Genomic DNA, 16,546 nt, shown 5'->3' with positions numbered 1-16,546 from the left:
GAATGCTTGTGGATGGTTCTACATTTAAATAGGTAGAAAAAAACATGGCCACACTTTGAAGAAGAACCTCATAATCTCAATCTTTCATTGGCAATAGATAGTGTTAATCCATTTGGAGATTTGAGATCTGTTTACTCAGTGTGGCCTATTTTTGTTATTAACAATAACATTCCTCCTTGGATATCCATAAAGAGGGAGTACATAATGTTGTCAATGATTGTACCAATTATTTTTTATTTAATAGTTATCTAAATTAATTTATAAATAGTGCATCAAAATGGTCATAATAATTATGTAATGTTTTTGTTCATTCAATTACTAGGTAAGTACCAAGTTAAAGATATGAATGTGTATATTGAGTCCATTATTGATGAGTTATTAAAGTTACAAAATAGGGTCACTATATATGACATCTCTAGACCAATAGAACAAATACAATTTCAATTCCATACAATGTATGAAATACATATGCCCCTAGGCTAAATCATTTTTGTGGTATGTTATATTGTTAAGGTCACATATTTTTGGTCTGTTATAGTGCTTACACATTATCGTTGTATGCTTAAGTTGCCCATGATAACTATACATGATCTAATTGTATAATAATCATAAGTATCAAATTACTGGAAAACATATTTTTAATGGGAAAGAAGAGACAACATCAAGGTCATGAAGGATGACACCTCATCTATGGAAGTTGGAATACAATTGACTAAATCATTGAGGTAATGTTCAGTTTGTGGTCTAGAGTTTGAAATTTATATTTTGATATTATATTTTATTTAGTAATGATGTAATTGATGCTTGCAAAAGTCATCAAGGTATCAATGACCAACTTATTAGAGAAATAAAAAGTTATCTTACTCAATTTAGTGGGTTACCATACTACAAGGATCTCTCAATCATGCATTTTTTTGATGCTATGCATATTGGAAAGAATGTAATAGAGACACTATGAAAAATATTGGATGGAAGGTATCATAGAGAAAAACTTGCCAAAATTTGTAATGACATTCATGATTCGAATCATGCACTAAAAGATTTCATTGAATCAAATATCAATGGAGACCACATTAATATGAGTGCCCTTCCTTGGTTATTAACAATGCAACAAAGTGATGCATTAAAAGAAGTCATAAAAAAATAAAATTTTCCACAAGATTTGTTGCAAATATATACAGTCTTGTATCAAAGAAAGATGATTTTGGGTCAAGGTTGAAAACACATGATTGACATACCTTCATCAAGGTAAGTCATGATCTCTATTTACAATATATTTATAAAATTGCAATTGCTACCTATTGTATTATTTCATAATACATTGAAAATTTTATTTTTTAATGATTGTAGTATGTTCTACCTCTATCTCTCCTACACTTGTTTGACAATAGCATTAAACAAGTTATATATGATCTTGGAAAATATATGAGGTTGGAAGTATTATTTCTTAGATTTTTAGTACATATATTATATTTATGTCTTTCTTTACTTTTTATGTAGTTCATCGTATATTTTTATCTAAAATCTCATTTGTTTGTTCGCACATGTTGAATCTCTTTTAGGTGGTTATCATATAAATAAATTGATAAAAAATATATAAAATATTGGAAGAGAAAAATTCAACTTATCTAAGAAATGCAGAAGTTTCTACCTTTAACTTTTTTTAATGCTCAAGAACACTACCTCATACATCAAGTTAAGGAGATTGAATTGTGTGGACCTGTACAAACTAGGTCAATGTGGATGGTTGAGAGAAACCTTTAATTTATGAAGGGCTTGGTTCAATAAAGAGCACATCTTGAGGGTTCTATAGTAGAGGAATATATGGTATATCAAACCATGGTGTACATTAGTGAATATCTTCCAAAGTTTACATCAAAGCTCCATGTAGGTCGCATTTGGGATTCCAACTCCATCAAAAGATTCAAAGGGGAGTACTTGATGGAGAAAATTAGATTGAGAAAAGTGAGAGGTAATTATAAGATGTTATTTTAGTTAATTAGTTCTTATCCATCATAAATATGAGTTGTTTCTAATTGGTCTAGTTGTTTTCTTTATAGTTCATCATGAGTGAGATGTACTGCATTTGTATATTGGAAACAATCTTGATTGAATGACGGTATAGATTCAATAGTCTCAAGAAAATGGTTTCTCATTTACATGGGATGGTGTTGCATCATTGGTTAAAGAATCTCATCGTAATGGAGATTCCAATGTCATGCTAATGGTACTTGATCTAGCATATAGCTTAAGAGATAGAAAGATACATAGAAGAGTACTAATCATTACCTATAAGTTTAATATCAACTCATAGAATGATGCAAATAATATTAACATGTTTGAATAATTGCATATAAAACACCACAAAGCTATGTACTACCATGGTAATATATTTTTCATCAAAGGTTAGACAAAACAAAGAAGACTTGTTATTTTGGGGTAAGTGTAGTCTTAAGGTCACCAATATTTTATCTATAAATGACATACATCCTCAACAATCTAAAAATTGATACTATGACATTTTTGATGATATACTTGAGTGAGATTTTAATTCATTCAAATTAGTTCTATTTGTTGTCAAATGGTATAGGCTATGATTGAATCAAAATGATCCTAATATGACTGTTATTGAACTCGATAGTGGATTTACAATGATTAATACAAAGTCATTTGAGCTAGTTGGAGATGAGACCTATGTTCTTCCAAGATAATGTGAGCAAGTGCTTTACTTTGGCATTCCACATAAACTAGGTTGGTCATTTGTCATTAGACATGATTCAAGAGAAAGGATGGTAAAGTATAATGTGATGGAAGAAAAAGATACTGAAGAATCAAAAGATGAAGTAAATGATGATCACAAACAATAGTTACCCAATGATGATTAAGAAGAAGAAGAAGATGATTCTAGTGATGCTGCTAATGATGGTGGTGATGATGATCCTGATGATCATGATCATGTTGATGAAGATGATGATCATCAAGGCAATGATGGTCATGATAATGGTGATGGTGATGGTGATGAAGGTGGTGGTGGTGATGACGATGATCAAAGTGACAAGTATGATGATGGTGATGATGATGATAACATGGATGCAGATGATGATCAATGTCATGATCAATGTCAAGTATGATGGGGATATGATTTATTTTTTGAAATTTGTTTGACTTGCATGTTTTTATAATTAAGTTATTATGTGTTGAACTCTACTATCATGGAGTATATACAATGATATTGCATAGCTTCCACACATAAATTAAAGGTAAGGAATTAAAAAATATACAATGATTTTGATGAATGCATCATGTAATTTTTGTCTTCTATGTAATTTGTAATATATAAAGCATTGTAAGCAGACAATTTTTCATTGATTATAATATGGGGGAATTTGAGTGAGGTGACCAATTTTTTCTTTCAAAACCATATGTAAAAATACAAATATCAAGTACAACATGTCCAATATTTTTGTAGATATACACATTAATTAGACTTAATTTTTGGCTAGCTTAAGATAAATGATTCACATATGTAGGCTATTCAACATCTTTGACCAAGATCTTGCACAGTCACATAGATCGATAGGTATAAGTCAATAGACCCTATAGATACAATTTTTTATTTGCATCTATTCTCTTTATCATCAACAATAACTTTAGTCCTAGTATGCCTCTGATTTTATGGATTATAAGTATCACCAAATAGGTATTTGTCAAATCCATCTTCCTCAAGTGAGGAAAATACGTGAATAGAAGACAAAAGTGAGACATCTAGTAGGTTTAAAATAGGGAGATCAATTAGAGGTCAAAAGATTAGAAGGAAATTCAATAAATGAATGTAATTTTTTTCTCCCTGAGGGGGATCATTTTCTTATGATAATGAGAGTGAAGGTAATAGGAAGGTTCCCTTAAGGTACACACATCTTCAAAAAAAATGGATACCCAAGGAACTACCTCTAGGTAACACTAATTTTTCTGTTAATGAAAGCATATATCACATAGCTCCATCTTTGTTGCATGGTTTGGGCCTATTTTCCATGGATGGAATAAAGGTCAATTACCATAAAGTTGTTGAATTGATAGAGTATGTAGGACCTTGTTACAATTACAACAATTGGCTACTGATTGTGCAATATAAAAAAGTATGCATAGGTATGCATTGTCACCAAATTATATACAATGCAAAGAAAATGATCAAAGTAAAAGGCTCACTATGTATATTGATGGAAGGCCAAAAGAAAAAGGGAATATTGTAGGATTTATAAATAGTTCTTGACCTATGTCAACTAATAAGTGGTTGAATTGTATATTCGGGGCACATAGGGAAATTGTGTTTTTGTATGTGCAATAAAATTAATAAGTGCAGGGGAAGAGCTTATGATAGATTACAATTTGAATTCTTTCGATACAAAAAAATTCCCTATCATGGGATTGGTAATTATAAAATTTAAACCAATTGCCTCCAATTAATATTAACTCCAATATAAAATCTAGTATTTTATTAATAATTTTTTTGGTAAGTCTATTACTTTCATTTCGTTGTTGATTGCTAAGAATTACTAATATTTTTCATAGGGTGGGATGGATACACCACAATGCACAGGCAAGGATGTACCAAATCACACCTTCTTCAACGAAGGTAAACCTTAATTATTGTAATTGTAGAAATTATATAGAAACAAATTTTGTATTATTATGTTCTTTTCTTTATGGCTTTGGAGTTATTTTGATGGAAATTTACTAATATTGATGTCACAACTTGATACTTATTGATAGGGAAAGAGACAATGATAGTAGATCAAATGCAATCTAAAACATAAATATCATTTGTAGATGACATTGCGTGTAGTGCTGACCCTATATTCATGTCCCATAAACCCATAAAAAAATACAATGATGAAATTTTAACATTGTCCTCGAGAGAAAATAACCAAGGAGATAGATGCACTGAAAGATGAATTGATACTAGTTAATTATTTAAGGGTAAGCGGTAATTAATCTTAAGCAATAATAAAATTATAACATATTTTTATATTTTATAGTATCTTATGGATCATGATCTAAAATGTGTTTTTCTATAGGATTTTGTGACACCTATGAGATTGTGTGGTCAATATGGTGAGGGTTGTAGCATACAACATTCATGTAAGTAACACTTTCTCTTTACAACATTATAATACTTAAATTTGATCTTTATGCATTGTAAAGGAAAATAAACAATGTTGAAAAAGTCTTTGCTAACAATGTGGCTTTCTCCCTTGGATGTCCATGAAAATCACAATTTGATTTATGCTCCAAAGTCCATAAAACAAATCCTATGAGAAGAAAGAATGCAACAGTTGTATACATTGTGAAACAATGTGAGAAATAACAGAAGATTGTGGCCCTAATAGTGCAACAATATTTGTTTTCATCAACATTATAACACTTAACTTTTATTTTTGGATGCTTCTAGCTAGTATCCCATTTGATCTTTATCCATTGTAAATGTCTTTGCTAACAATGTGTTCTTCAACTCATGATTAAGTGCAAATGCCTCCTTTGGTTGTTGCTCTGATATTGCCGAGTGCATTATGGGCAACAAGGAGCTTACAAACATCTTTGAAGTACAACTAGTAAAACCTTATTTTGGTATATTTTATAATGTGCTAATCATGCATTATTTTTTTTGGTGGATTTTATACTCATTGACCTATTTTGTGCACTAATAGATAGACCTTCAATTGATAGAACAATAGAGATTAGTACTACTGAAGTTGAAACATTTCCTAGAGTAGTCCATGTGACTAGTACTAGTTCATTTGCGGCGACATTATTGCTGAACAAGAAAACTATATTTCCATTCAAATTATGATAGCTTCCAAGTGCTTTAAATTTTTTATTATTTATAGTGTAATTGTAGTTTACTTATACATAACCCATTTTGGACTTATAATCCCATGATGCTTTTGTAGGAAATGATGTTTTCTTTGATCATATTTTTGATATGACATTGAAGCTATTTGGAGCCACCATGTGTAAAAGGTATGTAGTTTCATATCATTGCTACAATATTTTTCTTTTATTCCATTTATTGTACTATATTAAAGTTATTGATCTAACAAATTTTTTTTTTTTTAAATGGTGGAATGAATAGGGTCTTGAATTAAAAAATTAGCTCATTACATCTTTTGAGGACCATTTTGGGAAAAAACATTTTTGACACTATCCTACTTCTGAAAGAGAATCCAAACATATAAAGACTACGAGGGACCAACATAAAAGGGGTCTAAAGGATAACCCAAAGTATGACCATCTTCCTATGATTCCACAAAAGGAGTGGAATGAAATAATAGAATATGCAAAAGAGATAAGCCTATGTGATAAAGGAAATGAACCAGAAAAGGGCAAAAGAAGGTATGTCATGATAGTCTTAAGTAGAATGTAATCATGCACTAATTAGTGATCTTTGTAAATATATAATCTAACATGTTTCAAACTTTTCATAGATTACAAGACACATCAAAGGCTACAAAAGTGAGACTACAAAAGGTTGGCCAACACAAACTTGTCTCTAGTGGCTATATGAATCTTTAGTCTTGACTTGTAAGTAGCAACAATAGAATTTCATATAGTTAAAAAAAATTTAAAAAATATTGTAAAAAATTTTGTTTAATCAAATCATACATACAAAAATGATGATATTAAGCAAAAAAATAGGGTACAGAATTCAATTTAGAGCCCACGAATGAAGATGAATAAATTGCCTTGAAAGAAGGCTATAAAGTCGTGGCTATATGCCTACACCAAGAATCTAAAAGCCATACCCAAGAATCTAGTGCACTAAATGAGACAGGTAAATTGGTCAAATGAAAAGTAAATCAAATTGAATAGTTGAGAAGTTTCTTTTTTGGTGTTAGTTTCCAACATAAATTGACTGCAAAACAATGTGCATAACATTTCACTACAACCTTCATATCCTATCACAGAACATGCATGTGATGAAGGAAATGATGTGCATCATAGTGGTGGAGGTATTAATTTTCTATTGGAAATTAATTATGCAATTATGAATACAATTTAATATCTTCAATTGCAATTGGAGGTGTAACCTTTTTTTTGAATAATTTAGAGCATGTTGAACATCATGGTGAAGGAGTGGAGCATTTTCCAATGTTCAACATGTCGAGAGGGTGGTGGATCAAAATGGTATTGTACATGATGTGGAATTGTTAGGTAAGAAAAATGCATGTTATGTTCTACTAGTTAATTAAATACTTGCAACAGTTAAAAAAAGAAAAAGAGTATGCCAATTTAACCCATTTACTTGTTATTGCAATAGAGACCCCCTTTAGTGCAGTAGCCTCCTGCTCCTCAAAATAGAAGGAGGCATAATAATTTGGCATTACATGTTCCACAAGAGGAGGAGAATGAGGAGGATATTGATGCTCTTATTAGCCTTTACCTTAAGAAAGCTAAGAAAAACAAAAAGAAGAAATGATTTTTAAAAAATGCTCTTTGGTAAACCTTATTTGATAAACTTTGTTGGATAAAGAAATAATGTTGTTTTAAGTAATTAACTATGAATGTTGCATATTAATATTGATTTTTATGTCATGTTAATGAATATTTTTATCTGTTAATGAAGTCTTGATTAGTATTGTGTATTAATGAATTTTATATCATATCAATGAATGTTATTGTATTGATTGAATTCTATATAGTTCATAAATGGATGAATGAATGAATGATGTGATTAGATGATAATGGGGAATTTAGATTAGTATTAGGGGGAGGGGAGTGAGGCCAGATGAGCTTCCACCTTCACATGGTTGGCCTTGTTAAGTAGATAATATTATTCTCAAAACAAGGTGAAGCTCAAACTAACATACCTTCATTAATTAATCAATTTCATTCTTTGCAGGTCTAGAATGATGGGATGATACTCTATGGTATAGGTATGAATCTCTAGAGGAATATTAGGAGGAATTATGATCCCTCTAGGGATCCTCTAAAGTTCAATTTGGTTGACCCTGCCCAGTGGAATACTCTTGTTGTTCTTGTTAACGGTTGGGTTGCCATTGGATTTGTTGCAAACAATCTAGGTATGCATATGATCATTTTAAATATTTTTACCTTCAGTTATGGTGAGAGAGATAATTATATAATGGTACTATAATTAGACATGATTATAACTAAATTCAAATTATTTTCTATAGGTTTTAATTTTTTTGGTATAAGTTCTTGGTTAGTTTTGGTGATACTGTCAAACTAATATTTGTCTATTTATTAATCGTATTGTCTTAATATAGGGAAATATAAATTATGGCTTTGGTAGTGATAGTAATATTCTAAATTTTTTATTAGTTAGGTTAATATGGACTTGTGATTTCTTTTTTTGTAGCTAGAGATAGTATATAGATGGTTAGATATATCTCTCCCATTGTGGGTGGCTTAAACATCACACTTCACTAGCTAAAAGTGTTAAATAATCATTTGGATAAACTATTTTAACTCATACTTGAGCACTTTTCTATTTTTATAATTATATGCTGTATATATAAATACAAATTTAACCTTTCACTTATAATGTCATTTCAACTTCATATTTCTAAAACAAATTCTCAAACTTTGATCCCTTTAGGGATAAAATCTCATCTACTTGACTGTTCAACTTAAAACTTCTGACACTTGTAATAATAGTGGTATATATTTTACATGTTCTTAGGATTTTTTATTTTTTATATCCTTATAAACAACTAAAACTTTCTAAGATTTCCATCATTAATTTTTCTTACAATTCATGATGTTTTTGCTATATCTAATATTTAAGCATTATACACTAATGACTGACTAAATTCTAGAAAAAAATATTAAATAATTATAGTCAATTCCCTCTCTTATAATATTTTAAATACTGATATTTATACCTATTTTAACTATTTTAACTATTGAGGAAACTAGTAGGAAAGATGAGGTCAAAGCTACTGCTGAAACCATGCATTTTCTGGTGGACCAGGCTATGAATTTGATCAACACTCCTTAGCTGGTCGGTTGCAATTCCTTTGCTAGAATTTTGCTATTTTTTCCAGCACTATCCTCTATGACCTTTTTTTTGTTGTCTAAGGTCTATTTCATGCTTGGTCTTGGTTTCTTTTCTCTGTAGTTCTTTTCTATTGCTTGTTTTTAGAACTCTGTTGTTGTATAGGTTTCGGGTCCTTTAAAACCTATTTTACTTAATCAAAACTATTTTACCAATTTATTTTTATCAATTTTTCTCTTATAAAGTATAATACTTGTAAAGTTTCCTTGTTCTACTTTTTATCTTTTGTGAATACTAATGCCATTTCTTTCATTTTAATCTAAACTAAAGAATGTAGCCTAGATTTCAAGTCATACCCATATTCACCTTCTTCCAGTTGCTTGTATAAATCTAATAGCTATGCAAGTTGGGGGAGCCTAATGGTAGAAGCATGTTGCATGGATACTTTTGTGGCTTTTTCTCATGCATTGGCCATGAGAGCAAACAAAAGTGGGGGTTCCACCTCCATGTTCTTCGACAAGGACGAGATGTTGTCTTGTAAAAACACTCTAATCTAAAACACCTTGAGCTTACAAACTACTCCTTTAATTAGTTTAGCAAAGACGGAGGTGGTATTTGAAACAATGAGACTATTGATAGCATTGGAAAGAAGCTTTGAAAGCAGTTGAATGCTCTACAAATAGGATTTAGTGGTACACTTGAAGATAGGGATAATATGAGCAACACTATTTCATAACTATAGGATAGCATGAGAGCTTTTAATGTCATAAAAATAAAAATAAAATAAGGATGTTGTTTTCTTCCTTATTTAAATTAAAAAAACATTTTTTGCTAGATTAATATATAAATAATGAATTCTATATTTAAAAATAAACAAAAATCTATCCTTATGTTCTCCATCAATTTTATTAATATAATCAACATTTCATAATGTTTGGACCTCTAAAAAATTTAATTTTGGATGGACAAAAGCTTGGTTGATGCATTACCACCTTCATATCCATATAACCTTGGGATTGGTGATGGTTTTTCTTGTAAAGAATGGGCCAAATAAATTGACAAGCATAGAACCTCCTCCTCCAGATTTGCCCAAATGCTTATATTATTCTAAAATAATCTCCACTCTAAGTCATTTATATTCATCTTCATTTTCCTTTTTTCACATTTTTTTCTCTTCATTGTTCTGGATGTCTTGCTTTGGTTGGAGTAGTATAATTAAGGAGGAAGATTCTTATCATTAGCATTGTTCCAAAACAAAATTTCAAAAAAAAAAAAAAAATTTCTTGAGCCTTAAGGCTCATGAAAACTTGCTTAATGTATTTTTATCTACTAGGAACATCGACATGACATTTCATATTTAGAAAGATATGCAAGAATATAGTTATAATTATGGAAGTCAGAGTTTAGAACATACATAGTTTGCAATAACATTGGCTCTAGTCAAAGTTTAGACTTGCCAAAAAGATATTATACTAAGAGAAAACTTTTAATTGTTGGAATTGTTTAGAATAACTAAGAGAGGTGGTGAATCAATTATCGAAGGTTCAAATGTATAATTAAAACTTTTCACAACTTAGTGAACCTATATCCATAGAACATTCTCATCATGCATGAATCCATTAGATTATGCAATCACTTAAACTTGTAGGTTACTATCAAATCAATTTGAGTAAATGTAAACATGAAATAAAACAAATTCAATAACATATTTGACACAATGATTTAATGTAGAAACCCAATTTGGAAAAAACTACCAGTAACATGCTACTCATTCTTACTCTTCTGAAGCAATACCTTGTGAAAGACCAACCCTATTAAAAGTTACAATGTAAATTGTTAAATGTGACCTAGGTAAAGGATTTCAAATACCCTGTTAGGAGTGAGCCTTGTTAGAGGACTTTAGATCATTCACTTGGAATGTCACCTAGATAAAGGATTTGCAAATTACTGTTAGGTCAATTTAATCCAAAGGATTTACCCTAGATTGATACAATGATTAAAGAGTAATAGTAAGGCTTGATCTAATAACAACTTGCAACTCTATTTGCAGATTATAGATCTCTATTTCAGCCCTCCATTTTGATTGGCTTTCACACTCTTTAGCTCTAATAGCTTTTTCACCCTTCAAGCATCCATACTCTTAAGCCTTCTTGCTTTTCTTTCCAATGCAATCTCTTCTCTTAGGTTAGTAAATGAAGAAAATACCCTAGACTCCTTGTCTTCCTTAAGTTCTCGCACATAAAAACCCTTGCTTCTGACCATCCATCTCTATAAATATAAAATTTAAGATATTTTGTCATTCAACCTCCATCTTCCATTTTAGGGTTAGGTTAGATTAGGTAGAATTCAATGAATCTACCCCTTATTTCATTTCATTACTTCTAGAAACTTCTCCTTCAAACCTCTTGAATTTGCCTCAAAATGGTTTACCATGAATTCTATGCCACCAACCCATCAATCTTATCTTCCACATGGTTCAAACAATTCAAGAAATCAAACTTGTCAACTCAGATTCATCGAATTCTCAATCTTTCTCATAATGCTAACACTCAACATTAACTAGCTTTTGATGCTCAGCACATATCGTGTTGCTTGACATCATCTATTAAATCACTCGGCATGAACTAAAGTTTGCTAGTGATTGGCATCAACTAAACTTTACTTGGCTTAGACTATTTCACTCGACTTACACTGAAATTGATTTTTCTATGCTCCAATTGATTTTCTACTTGGCTTACACTATCTTTTCTCAGAACCTATTGTGTAGAATGTTAAACTTGTTAGAAAAACTTTGTTTAACTTGTTCTTCTAAACTTAATCAATATAACCAACCTTTGCAACCTTAACTAGATTATCAATGCACTATAATATCACTGTCTTAACTAATACTTGTACTCTTTTTCATATCATAACTCAACCTTTCCTCTAGGTGCTATTGTTACCTCATTTGATCAAATCCTCTTCATCAATCAAATAAATGATAGTACTTAAATCATATAAGCAATTGCCTTACTAGAAAGTAGTAGGTTTAACATTAGTGACAAAATAATGATCAATATATTTTCAACAATCTCCCTCTTTGGCATTGATGGCAAACCAAACTGACCAGACTTAATCAGCAAGGCCAATAAAATATCAAAAAAAAAAAAATTCCTTGTATTGTAATCTCTCCCTCTATCAACAACTTTCATCTTCTAAATAGGTTACAAAATTTTGTTCTGATCAATAGATAATCAATCAACTCATCCTTGTGAATCCCTCTTGATTACTTCTTATATATCCCTCAACATTATCTCCCTCTTACTAGGTAGATGTAATCAACAGGTACACTTTCTCCCTCAACACACTTACTCCCTCAACAATCAAGTTTTTTCCTTGAGTAGGATTAGACAGATCAATATTTCTCTTTCATCTCCCTCATCTTTCATTTCTTAGTGTACTTTAACTCTTAGTACACTTTCTCCCTCTTTGACAACAATGCCAAAGACTTGTCATCTTCATATGCAGGTATGATATTTTCAATTTCTCCCCCTGTCACCTTACTTGTGACTGATTTATAGCTCTAGCTCTAGCTCTTTGATTACTTTAGGAAGCTCCTAAGGTAAGATCCATTGCATCAATGTGTAACATATGTCAATCAACTTTTTTGATGTAGGGATCTCCTCATGCTTCTTAGATATCCTTTAATAGGGGTATCACACCTAATTTACGTCTTAGATACTCATGAGCATCCTTAAGTAATTCTTTTATGAAGATATCAACTATTTTCTTTTTTGTGTTAACATATTCCATCTTCATCTCTTTACCTTGAACTAATTCTCTCAAGTAATGATACTTTATTGCAACGTGCTTAGTCTTTGTATGAATCATGTAGTGCTTGCCCCTAGTTCGCATTTTTGCTAACATTGTCGAACTCTTTTAGGGCTAGTTTTATGTTGTTGGTTAGCAGCATTCTTTTGAGATTATCAGATATTGTGCTATGGATTCAGTTTATTATGTGATTAGATTACTTAGACTCTACATTTTATGTATGTATGATGATTATTTTTAGTGTTTGCAGTTATTAATGATGATTAGTAAGATGATTTATTATCATATGTGTTTTCTTATGGATACTTACCCCATACTTGCATGTGTATGGTATGCGTGTTTGTTTGCGTGTTTGCTTTTGTATGGCATGTCTGATGTGGTTAAGGAAGGGAGTCGTAGTCACCTGCTAGTTGGGATCTACATGATGCACCACTTCCTGCCATTGCCTTTTTAGTTTAGTGTATATTGTGTTTGTACATGCATGGTTTTTATGCAGGTTGCAAGTACCGAGTATCGACTTCCCTGAATTTCCAGGATGAGCGTACCCTATCACACTATCTCAATGATAAGAGAGGGGAGATAAATTCTCAAGTCCAAATCCCAAACCCCCCCTCCATCTCATTTTATTTGCTCACAAAGGCGTATTTAACTCTGCTGCGTGGACGCAGAGTGCAGGGTATCCGTCTGTGATTGGTGTATGCTACAGCAATTTAATTATCGCCTCCTCTGTGTTTCGTGCCTTGATAAATTAGTTTGAAAAGATATGTTAAATTTTGATAATAAAATTTATATATATAATCTAGGGTGGGCGGGGTTTATACCCACCGCACCCTGACCACCTCTGAATGTCGTGCAACCCCTGCATCAAGTAGCAGGCATGACCTAAGCATGTTTCAACAGAGATTTAAATTGCATAACATGTTAAATGCCCGACGATATTAAGTCACTTCCATCTCTTCGTTTTTGTCAGAGTACGTGGCCATAGAGAAAAATATTAACAAAAAAATGTTGTACTTTAACTATCGCATAGCCTGTCACACTTATGGACAGCTTTGAAGGGAGTTAGGAATTAATAATCGCTTCATTTGTAATAGTATCGTAGGTTATATCTATGCATAGTTTTAATATTGATTGGGATGCGGTTTTATTTAATTAGTATTGAGTTAGATGCAGTCGCTCGGTGCTTCCCTGATGCCGCAATTTGTAAAGCTTACTTTGAAATTTAGAAAAGTTGATATATATAACATTTAATTAGGGAGAGGTGAGATATCCCTTAATTGTCTATTTGTGTATTATGTGTGGAGTTTATGAATTCCGATTCATAATAAATTTAAGTTTATGTAAAACGTATTTACATTCTTTAATATGCCATATAATATATATAATCATTGCAAAGCACTTTAAGAGTTTAGAATTTATAAAGTAGGATTAAATGGTGTGTTACTCAATTGATAATTGAGGGGTTTAAATCTTTAGTAATATTCAGTTATATTTTAAGTTATCATTGATACGTTTTGGAGTTATAGACTGTGAATCTTGAATATATCATATTGATTAATTTAATTTAAATACTATTTAATTAAGATTAATAAAGGAAGATGTTCTAAAATGATTATAATATGGGTATATATATAAATATTAAATAGTGATAATCATTGTTAGTATGATTACTATTAAGATAATCTTATGTTAACTATTTGTTAGCATTTCTAAGTGTAGATGACTTTTAATTGGTTTTATATGATTAATCTAATTACAATTGGATAATGGTTGAGGGAGAATATTTAATTCATAGGTGGAATATTATGGTCAATTTATTAACAAGATTTTTATAATAATTTGTTATTATTAACAAGTTATTAATAAGTTTTAATTTAAATAATAATGGGATTAGAGTATAGTTGATTTTAAATCAACTAATATTCATTAGGTTATAGATATGATTATATAATTATTAATTAAATCAATTAGAGTTAATTAGACTTAATTAATAATTAAGTTGTGTAATAAAGTTTTAATTGTTATGCTATTATCGATTCTTTTAGTGGAGTTTTTAAGTATCTACATCGAAGTTGATAAATCTTATTCTAATAACTTGAGTGATGACTTAGATATTTTAACGGTTATTAGTGACAATTTAATAATGATTATAATTAAGAAGCTTAAGTGTTAGAGGTACTTAATTGAGTTTTAACCATTAAAATGTTAATGGAACATGGAATTGTGCACCTAAGTTAATTGGTGGATTAAATTGATCATTTTAATTAAGTTATAATTTCTTATTCGAAGAATGATAATTGGTCCTCTTATAATATAACGAATAATGATCCTAGAAAAGTTGAAAGGTTAATCAATTCGAATATGGATCATGGTTAAATATAGAGGACAATTTAATTAAAGGTCAATGATGATCAATTTAGTGAATATTTATAATGGAAGGATAATGCTATCGGGGAACAATTGGGTTGACTTGTAGGTCAAATGATGAAACTTAAGACACTTGAGAGTATAATTGCAAACAAAAAATTGGAAACCCCTACACTTGATTCAACTATGAGATTTTAGTAAATCAAAACATGTGTTTGCATCGTGTATTCTCTATGCTTCTTGTTTTGGGTTTTTGGGTTGACTAGTGTTGACCAGTCCTAGGTTGTTACCAGAGGCTTGGGGGTTATGAGATGTAATGGCATGTTGATTTTATTTGGTCTTGATCTTTATAAGCCCAACCATGGTAATGTGATCGTATGTTGTATGAAATGTTTGTATTTACTGGTTGTTATTGTTCATCAGTCTTCATGTGTGAAGCTGAGATGTATGTGAATGAGACACTTGAGCTAATCATTTTTTAGTCATCGATTAGTTATCCTTGGATTACTATCTAGTCACCATGATGGGACTGAAATGTTGATTTATTTCTTGATGATGTCATGTTGTGACATGTTTTGACTCAACCATTTTGGAGTCTTCGATCAGTATGATTTTGAGATATTCTTGGTTGCTTGTTGAGAACCAATGGATATTGTGATTTATTTTGAGATATATTTTGGTTATTGAGAACCAATGGATACTTATGATTATCAGTGATGCCTTTAGTTGCCAATAGAGAACTGTTGTGGTCATGATTTTTTATGGATGCTTTTTCAGATGCTCATGGAGATTTGATGATTCTTATCTTGGTGATTTGATGATTCTTATTATGGATATTTGATGCTTATATTGTGGATATTTGATGATTCTTTTTATAGATTATCTTTTGGATTTTCTTTCCAGTCGCTTGTATAGGACTGGGGTGATTTTATGATTCCATGAGCTTAGGGTAGGTTATCTACTTGTAGTGTCGAGAAGTGGCTTGCAATGGGGGCCGAGGCCCTAAGTGGCTGCCAGGGTAACTCATTGTAAGTTTTTTTAATAAGTGATAACGTTTATACATTCAATGGGGATTAAATGAACCTAAAAAGATAATTGTTTTGATGTTCTCGCCCATGCCTTGAGTGCTTGTATAGGCTAGGATGGGAGTAGTGAGAACGCATGGTTGCGACCGTGCATTCCATAGTATGCCTCGTCAGTATGAGAGGATACTAGTGGCCGCATGAGATCAGTATGGACCCGTGGAGTTTAGCTAACTGCTAGGGTAACTTGTACGTGATGAATGCGATGACACTTTTCTGCTTGCAGAGTAGGTTTCCTACATGTCATTGTGTGCCTCTGGGAATTAGATGT

This window comes from Cupressus sempervirens, chromosome 3, assembly GCF_028749045.1.
Source record: "Cupressus sempervirens isolate cs-2001-9-10 chromosome 3, ASM2874904v1, whole genome shotgun sequence".
Lineage (NCBI taxonomy): Eukaryota > Viridiplantae > Streptophyta > Pinopsida > Cupressales > Cupressaceae > Cupressus > Cupressus sempervirens.
Note: the sequence above shows the minus strand (reverse complement) of the source record.